The sequence below is a fragment of the Dama dama genome, chromosome 26, assembly GCF_033118175.1.
Source record: "Dama dama isolate Ldn47 chromosome 26, ASM3311817v1, whole genome shotgun sequence".
Classification (NCBI taxonomy): Eukaryota; Metazoa; Chordata; class Mammalia; order Artiodactyla; family Cervidae; genus Dama; species Dama dama.
The window spans coordinates 37,051,873-37,064,764 of NC_083706.1; positions in this window are offsets into that span (position 1 = coordinate 37,051,873).

Below are 12,892 nucleotides of genomic sequence, written 5' to 3' on the forward strand. Positions count from 1 at the left end.
ATGGCTAAATCTTTGCAACCCAAGATTTTCTTTTAAACATGAAAAAGTTTGTAATAAAAGCTGGGATCCTTAGCCTTCCAATTTATAGCCATATCTTGAGTGCCCAAGTGCTGGTTATAACCTAGACAAATGAAATTTATAGCCCAATCCATCAAATATTTATTGAAAATTCACTGTGTATCCAGCACTTTGCTAGGTATTGTCAGGGATTCAAAAGGAAAACCAAGATCTAAAAGACCATCTCAATTTCATAGAGAAACAGAAGAGATACCACAGTGATAGTTGAATCAGTGTACAAGGAGGAAGTGGGTTGATCTGAATAGAGTTGGGTGTTGAAGAGTGATGACAGAAGAGCTGAGGAAAGCAGAAAAATTTGAATTCTAAGCTGACAAAGCTTATCTTCTTTCTCTACTTACCAGGGTGTTTAACTTAAATCAGTTATTTCCCTTCCTATAGACATGGCCAGGGCTAGGGCCATCATGCTTCACAGTACTGTTAGAAGCCCAAGTTTCCCAGGTCATTCTTCAGTATCCCAGTATATATACTGCTGAGTATATGATCGAGCCACCTGATTTCCATCCCATCCCAGTTCCCCACACCTTCCCACACAAGTGAGTTGTTGCACGTTCTATGGACAAAGTCAACAGCAACTGCCTCTAACAAGCCTCAATCCCTTTTCTGGACATTGTCTTCATGATCTAGATAGAATTGAAATGGCATCTGGTCCCATCACCTCATGGGAAATAGATGGGGAGACAGTGGAAACAGTGTCAGACTTTATTTTTCTGGGCTCCAAAATCACTGCAGATGATGACTGCAGCCATGAAATTAAAAGATGCTTACTCCTTGGAAGGAAAGTTATGATCAACCTAGGTAGCATATTAAAAAGCAGAGACATTACTTTGCCAACAAAGGTCTGTCTGGTCAAGGCTATGGTTTTTCCAGTGGTCATGTATGGATATGAGAGTTGGACTGTGAAGAAAGCTGAGAGCCAAAAAATTGATGCTTTTGAACTGTGGTGTTGGAGAAGACTCTTGAGAGTCCCTTGAACTGCAAGGAGATCCAACAAGTCCATCCTAAAGGAGATCAGTCCTGGGTGTTCATTGGAAGGACTGATGTTGAAGCTGAAACTCCAATACTTTGGCCACCTCATGTGAAGAGTTGACTCATTGGAAAAGACCCTGATGCTGGGAGGGATTGGGGGAAGGAGGAGAAGGGGACAACAGAGGATGAGATGGCTGGGTGACATCACCTACTCGATGGGCATGAGTTTGAGCAAACTCACTGAGTTTGTGATGGACAGGGAGGCCTGGCGTGCTGCGATTCATGGGGTTGCAAAGAGTCGGACACGACTGAGTAACTGAACTGAACTGAACTGAACACCCTTGGAGTATTGCTTTCTCTGGAGTATTACCAAGTAAAGTTTCCTCCATTCCGCCACCATGTGCCTGGACCAGCAGGTGTTTATGTCCTCCTTGCTCTTCTTTTACTTTCTTTTTTTTTTTTTTCTCTTCTTTGTTTATAAAGACAAAACAAAAGCAATTAAACCAAAAACACAGATCTTAAAATCAGATGCTACCCTGTTGCTCCTGCTTTTTACTGTCAGCACAGACTTATAGACTATACCTATGAATACACGAAAACTGGACCACAGTCCTCTTCCCCCTTATCACTCTGTTATCATTCTGATCAATTTCAAATTCCAGGGAGAGGATCTCCCTACACAGTGGCCCTTGTATTATAGCTTTGTGCCCTCCTCAATAGCAATGATCTTTTTCTCCACATTACAACCATCCACTTTGTGGATCTATTACAGATTTTGTTACCACCCTAAATCTTACATCTCTGCACTCAATACTAGGTGTCTGACTCCTAACTTCCATCTCTTATACTTCTAGCTCCCTTTATCCAGCATTTCCACTCCAGAAATCTTTCAAACTTGTGAGGACATCTCATCTTTTGACTATTGAATTTATTTTCTTTACTCTTCCTTACATTTCCTCACTCATAAAATATTTGTACACTGATGATAGAAGAAAATTCAGAGAGCTTTACTTGATATGAATATTTTATTGAGTGAGAAATAAACTTTCATGAACAGGGATGCTTCAAACCTGAAACTGATAAGAAGTTCAGAGGCATCATGTTCTGGGATGGCTTATAAAGTGAAAATGAGAAAGCTGTTTAACCTTCAGAATGATTGGTTACTACAGTGGGGATTCCCAGATGGCAGGGGATTGGTTAAAAGTGATTATCTCATTTTATTTAAAAAGGTGACTTAAGTTTCATTTATGATTATCAGACATATATACAAGAAGTAATTTTTGCTCATGTTGATGAAATAAACTAAATTTTGCTTGCTGGTTTTGTCTGCCTGGGGAATCTTCAAACTAGGTCTCTATTTTATTTTATTTTAATATTAATATTTATCCTGTATCCTATTTAAAATATGAAACTCCTCTTTGATCTCATTCCTACCTCCATCACCCCTAAAGTTGTCATAATACTGTTCTTTAATATTAATTTTTAAATAAAAAAATCTAAAGTGAAAATGCATACATTTTCACTTTTAATACATATGTATGCATCCCTAAAGATATGTAGAATTATTTTAGCATGATTTTAGATTTTATAAGAATTGTATTATACTGTATATATTTTACCAATTGCCTTTGTTGCTCAGAATTGGTTTGCTAAATTCACTTGTGTTGGTGCATGGAATTCAGTTCTTCCATTTTCATTCGTTGTAAACTACAGAACACACAGCAATGCATAAATTGAATGAATATGCCACAATTTATTCATTCATTCTTCTATCAGTTGACATTATGTTGCCTGTTGTTATTGTGAGCTTTGCTCGTTTCTGTTACAAAACAATGCTGATCATATAGGTTCTCTTTTTTCCATCTTCTACTTTCCTCAAGCTTGAATAGTTTGTAACTCTGTACTTGGAACATAGTATTTTATACAGGGGTCAACGTTGTAACCTGCTGGCCAAATCCATCCAGCTTCCTGGTTTTATAAATAAAATTATTGAAACGCAGCTATGTTTATTTTTTCCCATGTTGTTTATGACTACTTTCATGCTACAAGAGATGAGCTGCATAATTATGATAGAGATTTTTGGTCTACAAAGTGTAAAATATTTATTATCTGGCTCTTTATAGAAAAAGTTTCCTCATGCTTTTATAGATGTTTATAATTATCAATTCTATATGTTTAGGTTCTTGATTCACAATCAACCTCAAATGGTAATACAGTACCTTAAGGAAAACATGTTTTTAAGACTTGGTGACAAGTTTAAGTATATTGATTAATTTTATTCATTTATTTTCTAGTTTCATGGAGATATAATTGACACATACCATTGTGTAAGTTTAAGGTGGACAGCCTGTTGATTCGATACACTTACATATTACAAAATGACTATCACCATAGCTTTAGCTAATACCCATATTACATCACATAATTACCATTTCTTTTTTCTGGTTAATTGTCTTAGCAATTAATTTATTGCATATTTTTTATAATTTTTAAAGCAATGTGCATATATTAATTTCCAAATAATTTTAAAAGCAACATGCAAGTACTCTAGAAAAGTTTTAAGACATAAATATAAAAACATCCATTTTTGCTCTACCAATTAGAGGTAACTTCTATGTCATGTTCTTATATTTCCTTTTAGACCCTTTATCTATACTTTTCTGTGGGTGTTTACAAAGAACAATTTTGAGAGGACAGTCTCTGGATGAAAGTGGTGACTTTTCATATAAGAAATTCAGTCTCTACTTTCAAGAGGTTTTAGCTAACTGACTTCACCTGATCCACAGGCAGTCACTATGGTCTCATCACTGTTTTATCTCCTCCTAGAGATTTCCATCAAGAAATATATGAGAGAACAATAGGCCTTAACATCTGGAGTGCCCAGAAGGTCAAGTGAAAATGGGCCCTTTCATTTTGCTCTGTATCATTTGATCCTGAAATCACCATGACCACACCATTGTATTTGCTTTGCTAGAGTAGGAAGCATGCAAAATAAAATGTTGTGTTTTATATTTGGCAGTAAATTTTGTGAGAGGAAGCTCATCACTAAGAAATTTTATCACTTATAAAGTTTCTACCAGAGACGTTAGAGCCTAGTGTTCAAAATCAAGACTATGGGATCAGTTCAAATTCTGCCTCTGCTAGTTTCTAGTTCTTTGATCTCAGGCAATCTATTACCCAGTGTATGTTTCAATTTCTTCATCTGTCAAATAGGCATAATTATTGGACTAACTTCCTATGGCTACTGTGAAGATTCAGTGGGTTAAAAATATATAAACTTAGTTAGACGATTACTGGACATGTAATAAGTATATTTAGCATACCTACTTTATTAATAAAATGAGCACATCTCAATATTTTTTGAGAGAAAGAATAAATTAACTTTACCTTTGTTACTGGCTTAATACAAAGTCACTTTTTGAAGACAAAAATACTCATCTGATCTATGGCATTGCTGGTTCAATACGGCACAAGTACTGAATCTATTTTGGATTAAAATTTTCAAATTGTAACAGTATGTAACTGGGGAAAGCCTTAGATAGTATTAATATTTATACTGTTTTCTTAAGGACTTTAGTTAGGTTGACCCTCCTTTTTCATTCTTGCAGAATCTTCAGGAAAACATTCCTTTTTTGCAAACTATGCAACATGCTTTTCTTCCTCCTTTAAGACTAATTTTCATTTTAATTGTGTCATAAAGGACATAACCAGACAGGTAGCAAGACCCAGAGCCACATTTCTGTCTTAGCAGTAGTGTTAACTTGAACCAGTGCCTCAATCTTTCTGAGCATCTGTTTTCTCAACTCTGAGTTCAGCAGAGTAACATCTATTCTCTCTAAATTGCATAGGTATTGTGAGGACCAAATGAGATAATGTGAAAGCTAAGAATATAGTATTATACCAGTTGTTGTTCAGTCCCTCAGTTGTGTCCAACTTTTTGCGACCCCATGGACTGCAGTATACCAGGCCTCCCTGTCCTCCACTATTTCCCAGAGTTTGCTCAAACTCATATGCATTGAGTTGTTGATGCCATCCAATCATCTCATCCTCTGTCACCCCTTTTTCCTCCTGCCCTCAATCTTTGCCAGCATCAGGGTCTTTTCTAATGAGTCAGCTCTTTGCATCAGGTGGCCAAAGAATTGGAGTTTCAGCTTCAGCATTAGTCCTTCCAAAGAATATTCAGAGTTGATTTCCCTTAGGATTGATTGGTTTGTTCTCCTTGCTGTCCAAAGAACTCTCAAGAGTCTTCTTTAGCACCACAGTTCAAAAGCATCAACTCTTTGGCATTCACCCTTTTTATGGTCCACCTCTCACAACCATAAATGACTACTGGAAAAACCACAGCTTTGACTATACAGACCTTTGCCGGCAAAGTGATGTCTTTGCTTTTTAACACACTGTCTAGGTTTGTCATAACTTTTCTTCCAAGGAGCCAGCATCTTTTAATTTCATGGCTGCAGTCACCGTCCACAGGGATTTTGGAACCCAAGAAATAAAGTCTTACTGTTTCCACATTTTCCCTTTCTATTTGCCATGATGTGATGGGACTGGATACCATGATCTTTGTTTTTTGAATGTTGTTTTTTAAGCCAGCTTTTTCACTCTCCTCTTTCACCTTCATCACGATACAGTTGGCTGTGATCATCTCTTCCAGTCTACTGATGCCACGATGATACCCAGTGAGCACTGCTCCTCAGGAGAGCAGCAAGAGTGCAACTCCTCAGTGTGAACTATGGGAAAGTATATATGAAATAAAATGGATGTTTTTCTAGGAATGTAAGGGAGTAGCATCCAGAAAGATGATGCCAAATGTACTTTTCCCACTTAGCTTCAATTTTCATTGTGATAAATCAAAGCTAGATTCTCTTAAATATTTAAATATCTCTTTGGTGAATATCTCACTGTTTTTTTGGAGTGGCAGAGGACACTGAACAAATAATTTTCCAGAAAACTGGCCTCTTTATTTCTATCCCCTGTGCCTGTGCCCAGGCAACAGGTTGTGCCAGTAAAGTAAACAGCACTGATTCAGTCAGTAATGCTATTAGATGGCATGGGGGCTTAGGAGACACTGAAATTTGATTTCTCTTGCCCAGGATATAATTTCTCCCTGTAAAATTAAAGCTTATGTAAATTTTGCAATCTTATTAGATTTTGCAATCCCTTACTAGAATTTTGGTTCTCTCTGGTATATTAAATGTCCTGCCCATTCTCATGGCCTACAACATTTGACAAGAGCACTAGATGCAGGCATTGGAACAGCTACTGGAAATGCATCATAAAACTGCTTTTGGTGAGTTTATACTGTGGGATATAGTATTTGTGTCCTGCCATTTGCAAAAGGATTTTTGAGTGGTATGTATAATTAAAGTTAAAGTCAAGGAAAGGAAGAGAAATAGAAATAAAAATGAAAGAGACCCCACATAAGAAAAACACATCAGTAGACTTCACTTGTCTCCTACAATGAGTTAATCACCATTCTTTGGAAATGGATAGACTTCAGTTATGTCACCTCCTAAAGAAAAAGAGATTCAACTCAAGCTACATAGTCAAATACTCCAATAAAATTCTCTGTCCCACCACTGCTATACACACCTTTCTAGAGAGGCGAGGGTTTCTCTGATTAAACACAGGCCATTGTAATCCTTGTTTTATTACAGAAACATTGTTCAAATAGGCATTTGAACAAACATTGTTCAAATTGACTTTTTATATGGAAAACAGTATACAAGAATCTAACCCAGTTAAGGTATTTTTGTTTGTTTTTTAGAGGTCTGAAATAATTATAGCTCAGCTACTTGTTAGGGATAAACTAAGGAAAAATCTTGACATACTAATGCATAGATGCTGCACTCTTTAAGCAAATTCTCTTAACAAAGAGATTCATTCCCTCATTCATTTATCAAATATACAGTTGATGCTTGAACAAAGTCAGAGTTAAGAGTGTCAACCCCCTGCACTGTTGAAAGTTCAACTATAATTAATAGTCAGCCCTCCATATCTGTGGTTACCCAGTGTCTATGGATTCAACCAACCACAGACCATGTACTACTCTAATAGTTACTATTGAAAAAAAAAATGGATATAAGTGAACCCAGGCACTTCAAACCTATGTTATTCAAAGGCCAATTATGTATAGTACAGTGTTCTGTTTTGTAACTTAATCAAAGTCTTTGCTGGTTTCAGCATGCAGTGTGTTTAAGATTCCTACATGGGTGTTTCAGGAATCAAAGACTGAGTGTGCTGATGAATCCTACAAATGAAAACAAAAGTCGAACAGGCAGATTAGAACATGAAGGCAACAAAATCATTTCATTTATTATCATTTAAAATAAAATTTATGCCTGCTCTGAGGATGTCACAGCTGTAGAGTTAATCAAATAACTAGTTTGACAAGTGCTGGAACCCACCAATTGGTATAGATGTTAAATTTTTCAAGTGGCAAGAAATCTTTTCATGGGAACTTTCGTGATGTTAAGAAATTGATCACATATTTTAATGTGACTACACAAACTATACTTACGGAGTCTCAACTGATGAAATCTCTAGAATTCATCATCTATAGATTGTATAATTAACAAGGGTAGGTAACATTTACTGTGGATTTGCTAAGTGACAGAAACACTGCTAAGTGATTTACACAAGCAATCTACTCTCTGTTGTTGTAGAAAATATTAGGTCTTATCTCCCACTCCAAGAGTTTCTGCTCCAGAATGTGATTTTTCATCACTCAGTTTATAAGAATGAGTTAAATTTAGTTTTTTGTTCCACAAATCTTTACTGAGTACTTACTATACATCAGACATTGTACTAAATGCTAAGGATGAAAGCAGCTATGCTCTTAGCAAATGTAAACTTTAAAAATTTCATCTAGAGAATTTGGTGTGTCCACCCCCAATATCAACAGATCCTAGCCCTGGAAAAGGGAAAGATTACCCACTCTGGTATTCTTGTCTGGGAAATCCCATGGACAGAGGAGCCTGGCGGGCTACAGTCCATGGGGTCGCAAAGGGTTGGACACGACTGAGCGACTAACACTTTCCCTTCTTCAGGCTGAGTACAAAGGGAAACTCACCTACGTTGTTTGACTATTTGGATGCTATAAGCAAAGCTCACAATGTCTTTAACAGAATTAGGTCTATTCTTCTCCTTTGACAAATAAGTTTTCCTAATGCTGTGGAGGGATAGGATCTTAATCGGAATTCTGTGCTGAAACATAGAGTTGAGGAAAAAACACATCTCAGTGTTAACCTCTACCTGGGGTACTTCTCATCTTGTTCATCCCACATCCAGAGGTGCCTCACGTACATTCATGTGTATTCACGTGTCTGTGCACAGCCTCCCTTTGACTATCTCTTAGACATAAAGATGATCACATATGTAGTGTGATCCATCCTCAGGGGGAATAGACTAAGTTTCATAGAGCTCTAGAATCAGGCCCAGGACTGGGAAGCAAGAAATTCTGTGAACCCTGGTACCCAAGCATGACCTAGAGAGAGAGAGGGGTGTGGGCTCCTGGCATCTATGTTGTGTTGGTACCATGAATTCCCTACTGTGAGGGGTGATGCACAACCAAACGTGGGCCCAGCGGGTGCCCTCTATACCAGGTATTGGCCTCCTCCCAGGGAACTGGGCCACACAGCGGGAGGCGAGAGGCAGGTTAGCCAGCGAAGCTTCATTTATGTTTAAACCACACCCTGTGGGTTCATGTTACCATCTGAGCTCAGGAAAACAAACTCAGGGAACCCACTGATTCTTAATTATGGTAAACTGTATAATTATTTCATTATATATCACAATGTGATAATAATGAGAGCTTCCATGGTGGCTCAGATGGTAAAGAATCTGACTGCAATGCAAGAGACCTGGGTTCAATCCCTGGGTAGGGAATATCCCCTGGAGAAGGGAATGGCTTACCCACTCCAGTATTCTGGCCTGGAAATAATAGAAACAAAGTGCACAATACATGTAAGGAGCGTGAATGATCCCAAAACTGTCCCCACACACTTCAGTCCCTGCAAAAAATGTCGTGCACTAAATTGGTCCCTGGTGTCAAAAAAGTTGGGAAGCACTGGTGTATACTATGGGAACGGGATGGAGGCAAGGGTAGGGGGGTTATTGTTGTTGTTGTTCAATCACTAAATCACATCTGACTCTTTCTGACCCCATGGACGGCAGCATGCCAGGCTTCCCTGTCCATCAATATTTCCCTGAATTTGCTCAAACTCATGCCCATTGAGTCAGTGATGCCATCCAACCATCTCATCCTCTGCCTTCCCCCTCTCCTCCTGCCTTCAATATTTCCCAGCATCGGGGTCTTTTCCAGTGAGTTGGCTCTTCACATCAGGTGGCCAAGGTATTGGAGCTTCAGCTTCAGCATCAGTACTTCCAGTGAATATTCAGGATTGATTTCTTTTACGATTGTCTGGTTTGATCTTCTCACTGTCCAAGGAACTCTCTAGAGTCTTCTCCAGCACCATAATTCAAACACATCAATTCTTTGGCACGCAGCCTTCTTTATGGTCTAACTCTCACATCCACAACATAGAAAAATTATAGCTTTGACTATACGGATCTTTGTTGGCAAAGTGCTCTGTTTTTAAATATGCTTTAGACCAAGATAATAGCTACCCTATAGTAACTGCTGCAAGTGATGAGAGGTTAACCATCCCAACAGCTCTGCTCACAAATTATGTGATCCACCTACCTGTAGCTCACTCCCTGCCTCCACCCATAATGACCTGCAAGAATACAAAAGAATAACTAGAACTTTCTAGCACATGTGAAAGCCCCACTCAACTCATGCACGCATGCTAAGTCACTTCAGTTGTGTCCAACTCTTTGCAGTCCTATGAACTGTAGTCCTCCAGGCTCTTCTGTCCATGGGATTCTCTAAGCAAGAATACTAGGGTGGGTTGCCATGCCCTTCTCCAGGGGATCTTCTCAAACTAGAGATTGAATCTCGCATCTCTTCTATTTCTTGCATTGGCAGGAGGGTTCTTTACCCCTGGGGTCACCTGGGAAGCCACATTCAACCCATATTGTTCACTTAAAACCCTCTCTTTACCTCCAGCATGAGTGCTCAGTTCAGCTCAGTTCACTTGCTCAGTCTTTTCCGACTCTTTGCGACCCCATGGACTGCAGCACTCCAGGCTTCCCTATCCTTCTGGAGATTGCTCAAATTCATGTCCATCGAGTTGATAATGCCATCCAACCAGCTCATCCTCTGTCATCCCCTTCTCCTCATACCTTCAATCTTTCCCAGAATGACCCTGATTCTGGTCATTAGGGTCATTTCCAAGGAGTCAGTTCTTCCCATCAGGTGGCCAAAGTATTGGAGTTTCAACTTCAGCATCAGTCCTTCCAATGAACATTCAGGACTGATTTCATTTAAGATTGACTAGTTTGTTCTCCTTGCTCACCAAGGGACTCTCAACAGTCTTCCCCAGCAGCACAGTTTAAAAGCACCAATTCTTTGTTGCTCAGCTTTCTTTATAGTCCAACTCTTACATCCATACGTGACTATTGGAAAAACCATAGCTGTGACTAGATGGACCTTTGTTGGCAAAGGAATGTCTCTGCTTTTTAATAAGCTGTCTAGGTTGGTCATAGCTTTTCTTCCAAGGAACACGTGTCTTTTACTTCATGGCTGCAGTTACCATCTGCAGCGATTTTGGAGCCCAAAAATATAAAGTCTCTCACTATTTCCATTATTTCCCCATCTATTTGCCATGAAGTGATGGGACTGGATGCCATGATCTTAGTTTTCTGAATGTTGAGTTTTAAGCCAACTTTTTCACTCTCCGCTTTCACTTTTATCAAGAGGCTTTTTAGTTCTTTGTCACTTTCTGCCAAAAGGTTGGTGTCATCTGAGTATCTGAGGTTACTGATGTTTCTCCAGGCAATGTTGAAGTGCTTCATCCTGTGCTTCATCCAGCCCAGCATTTTGCATGATGTACTCTGCAAAAAGTTAAATAAGCATGGTGACAATATACAGCCTTGATGTATTCCTTTCCCGATTTGGAACCAGTCTGTTGTTCCATGCCCTGTTTTAACTGCAGCTTGCTTCCCTGGTGGCTCAGAGGTTAAAGCATGTGCCTCCTCCAATGCGGGAGACCCGGGTTCAATCCCTGGGTCGGGAAGATCCTCTGGAGAAGGAAATGGTAACCCACTCCAGTATTCTTGCCTGGAGAATTGCATGGATGGAGGAGCCTGGTAGGCTACAGTCCACGGGGTCACAAAAAGTCAGACATGACTGAGTGACTTCACTTTCTTTCTTGAGCTGCATACAGATTTCTCACAAGGCACGTAAGGTGTTCTGGTATTCCCATCTCTTGAAGAATTTTGCACAGTTTGTTGTGATCCACACAGTCAAGGCTTTGGCATAGTCAATAAAGCAAAGGTAGATGTTTTCCTGGAAATCCCTTGCTTTTTCAATGATCCAAAGGATGCTGGCAATTTGATCTCTGGTTCCTCTGCCTTTTCTAAATCCAGCTTGAACATCTGGAAGTTTACAGTTCACATACTGTTGAGCCTGTCTTGGAGAATTTTGAGCATTACTTTCTAGCATGTGAGATGAGTGCCATTGTGCAGTAGTTTGAGCATTCTTTGGTATTGCCTTTCTTTGGAATTGGCATGAGAACTAACCTTTTCCAGTCCCGTGGCCACTGCTGAGTTTTCCAAATTTGGTAGCATATTGAATGCAGCACTTTCACAACATCATCTTTTAGGATTTGAAATAGCTCAACTGGAATTCCTTCATGTCCACTGGCTTTTATTGTGGAGATCCTTCCTAAGGCCCACTTGACTTCACATTCCAAGATGTCTGGCTCTAGATGGGTGATCACACCATTGTGGTTATCTGGGTCAAGAAGATCTTTTTTGTACAGTTCTTCCATGTATTCTTGCCACCTCTTCTTAATATCTTCTGCTTCTGTTAGGTCCATACCATTTCTATGCTTTATTATGCCCAACTTTTCATGAAATGTTCCCTTGGTATCTCTAATTTTCTTGAAGAGAGCTCTAGTCTTTCCCATTCTATTGTTTTCCTCTATTTCTTTGCATTGTTCACTGATGAAGGCTTTCTTATCTCTCCTTGCTATTCTTTGGAACTCTGCATTCAAATGGGTATGTCTTTTCTTTTCTCCTTTGCCTTTCACTTCTCTTTTCTCAGCTATTTGTAAGGCCACCTCAGAAAACCACTTTGCCTTTTTGCATTTCTTTTTCTTGGGGATGATCTTGATCACTGCCTCCTGTACAATGTCATGAATCTCCATCCATAGTTCTTCAGGCACTCTGTCTATCTGATCTAATCCCTTGAATCTATTTGGCACTTCCACTGTATAATCATAAGGGATTTGATTTAGGTCATACCTGAATGGTCTAGTGGTTTTCCCCACTTTCTTCAATTGAAGTCTGAAGTTGGCAATAAGGAGTTCATGATCTGAGCCAACAGTCAGCTCCAGGTCTTGTTTTTGCTGACTGAATAGAGCTTCTCCATCTTTGGCTGCAAAGAATATAATCAATCTGATTTCAGTATTGACCATCTGGTGATGTACATATGTAGAGTCTTCTCTTGTGTTGTTGGAAGAGGGTGTTTACTATGACCAGTGCATTCTCTTGGCAAACTCTGTTAGCCTTTGCCCTGCTTCATTCTGTACTCCAAGGCCAAATTTGCCTGTTACTCCAGGTATCTCTTGACTTCCTAGTTTTGCACTGCAGTCCTGTATAATGAAAAGGACATCTCTTTGAGGTATTCATTCCAGAAGGTCTTCCCATTCTGTTATTTTCCTCTATTTCTTTGCATTGTTCACTGAGGAAGGCTTTCTTATCTCTCCTTTCTATTCTTTGG